Below are 3,578 nucleotides of genomic sequence, written 5' to 3' on the forward strand. Positions count from 1 at the left end.
TAGATAGGTCTTATTGTCCTGTTAGAGACTGTCCCCTCCTACAGTAGATAGGTCTTATTGTCCTGTTAGAGACTGTCCTCCCCTCCTACAGTAGATAGGTCTTATTGTCCTGTTAGAGACTGTCCCCCCTCCTACAGTAGACAGGTCTTATTGTCCTGTTAGAGACTGTCCCCTCCTACAGTAGATAGGTCTTATTGTCCTGTTAGAGACTGTCCTCCCCTCCTACAGTAGACAGGTCTTATTGTCCTGTTAGAGACTGTCCTCCCCTCCTACAGTAGATAGGTCTTATTGTCCTGTTAGAGACTGTCCATCTCCTCCTACAGTAGACAGGTCTTATTGTCCTGTTAGAGACTGTCCTCCCCTCCTACAGTAGACAGGTCTTATTGTCCTGTTAGAGACTGTCCTCCACTCCTACAGTAGATAGGTCTTATTGTCCTGTTAGAGACTGTCCTCCCCTCCTACAGTAGACAGGTCTTATTGTCCTGTTAGAGACTGTCCTCCCCTCCTACAGTAGATAGGTCTTATTGTCCTGTTAGAGACTGTCCCCCCTCCTACAGTAGATAGGTCTTATTGTCCTGTTAGAGACTGTCCTCCCCTCCTACAGTAGATAGGTCTTATTGTCCTGTTAGAGACTGTCCTCCCCTCCTACAGTAGATAGGTCTTATTGTCCTGTTAGAGACTGTCCCCTCCTACAGTAGATAGGTCTTATTGTCCTGTTAGAGACTGTCCTCCCCTCCTACAGTAGATAGGTCTTATTGTCCTGTTAGAGACTGTCCTCCCCTCCTACAGTAGACAGGTCTTATTGTCCTGTTAGAGACTGTCCCCCTCCTACAGTAGATAGGTCTTATTGTCCTGTTAGAGACTGTCCTCCCCTCCTACAGTAGACAGGTCTTATTGTCCTGTTAGAGACTGTCCTCCCCTCCTACAGTAGACAGGTCTTATTGTCCTGTTAGAGACTGTCCCCTCCTACAGTAGACAGGTCTTATTGTCCTGTTAGAGACTGTCCTCCCCTCCTACAGTAGACAGGTCTTATTGTCCTGTTAGAGACTGTCCCCTCCTACAGTAGACAGGTCTTATTGTCCTGTTAGAGACTGTCCCCCCCTCCTACAGTAGATAGGTCTTATTGTCCTGTTAGAGACTGTCCTCCCCTCCTACAGTAGACAGGTCTTATTGTCCTGTTAGAGACTGTCCTCCCCTCCTACAGTAGATAGGTCTTATTGTCCTGTTAGAGACTGTCCTCTCCCTCCTACAGTAGACAGGTCTTATTGTCCTGTTAGAGACTGTCCTCCCCTCCTACAGTAGACAGGTCTTATTGTCCTGTTAGAGACTGTCCTCTCACTCCTACAGTAGATAGGTCTTATTGTCCTGTTAGAGACTGTCCTCCCCTCCTACAGTAGATAGGTCTTATTGTCCTGTTAGAGACTGTCCTCCCCTCCTACAGTAGACAGGTCTTATTGTCCTGTTAGAGACTGTCCTCCACTCCTACAGTAGATAGGTCTTATTGTCCTGTTAGAGACTGTCCTCCCCTCCTACAGTAGATAGGTCTTATTGTCCTGTTAGAGACTGTCCCCTCCTACAGTAGACAGGTCTTATTGTCCTGTTAGAGACTGTCCTCCCCTCCTACAGTAGACAGGTCTTATTGTCCTGTTAGAGACTGTCCCCCCTCCTACAGTAGACAGGTCTTATTGTCCTGTTAGAGACTGTCCTCCCCTCCTACAGTAGATAGGTCTTATTGTCCTGTTAGAGACTGTCCTCCCCTCCTACAGTAGATAGGTCTTATTGTCCTGTTAGAGACTGTCCTCCCCTCCTACAGTAGACAGGTCTTATTGTCCTGTTAGAGACTGTCCTCTCCTCCTACAGTAGACAGGTCTTATTGTCCTGTTAGAGACTGTCCTCCCCTCCTACAGTAGACAGGTCTTATTGTCCTGTTAGAGACTGTCCTCCCCTCCTACAGTAGATAGGTCTTATTGTCCTGTTAGAGACTGTCCCCTCCTACAGTAGATAGGTCTTATTGTCCTGTTAGAGACTGTCCTCCCTCCTACAGTAGATAGGTCTTATTGTCCTGTTAGAGACTGTCCATCCCCTCCTACAGTAGATAGGTCTTATTGTCCTGTTAGAGACTGTCCTCCCCTCCTACAGTAGATAGGTCTTATTGTCCTGTTAGAGACTGTCCTCCCTCCTACAGTAGATAGGTCTTATTGTCCTGTTAGAGACTGTCCTCCCTCCTACAGTAGATAGGTCTTATTGTCCTGTTAGAGACTGTCCTCCCTCCTACAGTAGACAGGTCTTATTGTCCTGTTAGAGACTGTCCTCTCCCTCCTACAGTAGATAGGTCTTATTGTCCTGTTAGAGACTGTCCTCCCCTCCTACAGTAGATAGGTCTTATTGTCCTGTTAGAGACTGTCCTCCCTCCTACAGTAGACAGGTCTTATTGTCCTGTTAGAGACTGTCCTCCCTCCTACAGTAGATAGGTCTTATTGTCCTGTTAGAGACTGTCCCCTCCTACAGTAGACAGGTCTTATTGTCCTGTTAGAGACTGTCCTCCCTCCTACAGTAGATAGGTCTTATTGTCCTGTTAGAGACTGTCTCCCTCCTACAGTAGACAGGTCTTATTGTCCTGTTAGAGACTGTCCTCCCTCCTACAGTAGACAGGTCTTATTGTCCTGTTAGAGACTGTCCTCCCCTCCTACAGTAGACAGGTCTTATTGTCCTGTTAGAGACTGTCCTCCCCTCCTACAGTAGACAGGTCTTATTGTCCTGTTAGAGACTGTCCTCCCCTCCTACAGTAGACAGGTCTTATTGTCCTGTTAGAGACTGTCCTCCCCTCCTACAGTAGACAGGTCTTATTGTCCTGTTAGAGACTGTCCTCCCCCTCCTACAGTAGACAGGTCTTATTGTCCTGTTAGCGACTGTCCTCCCCTCCTACAGTAGACAGGTCTTATTGTCCTGTTAGAGACTGTCCTCCCCTCCTACAGTAGACAGGTCGTATTGTCCTGTTAGAGACTGTCCACCCCTCCTACAGTAGACAGGTCTTATTGTCCTGTTAGAGACTGTCCTCCCCTCCTACAGTAGATAGGTCTTATTGTCCTGTTAGAGACTGTCCTCCCCTCCTACAGTAGATAGGTCTTATTGTCCTGTTAGAGACTGTCCTCCCCTCCTACAGTAGACAGGTCTTATTGTCCTGTTAGAGACTGTCCCCTCCTACAGTAGACAGGTCGTATTGTCCTGTTAGACACTGTCCTCCCCTCCTACAGTAGATAGGTCTTATTGTCCTGTAAGAGACTGTCCTCCCCTCCTACAGTAGACAGGTCTTATTGTCCTGTTAGAGACTGTCCTCCCCTCCTACAGTAGACAGGTCTTATTGTCCTGTTAGAGACTGTCCACCCCTCCTACAGTAGACAGGTCTTATTGTCCTGTTAGAGACTGTCCTCCCCTCCTACAGTAGACAGGTCTTATTGTCCTGTTAGAGACTGTCCCCTCCTACAGTAGACAGGTCTTATTGTCCTGTTAGAGACTGTCCCCTCCTACAGTAGATAGGTCTTATTGTCCTGTTAGAGACTGTCCTCCCCTCCTACAGT

This window comes from Salmo salar, chromosome 26, assembly GCF_965601325.2.
Source record: "Salmo salar chromosome 26, fSalSal1, whole genome shotgun sequence".
NCBI lineage: Eukaryota > Metazoa > Chordata > Actinopteri > Salmoniformes > Salmonidae > Salmo > Salmo salar.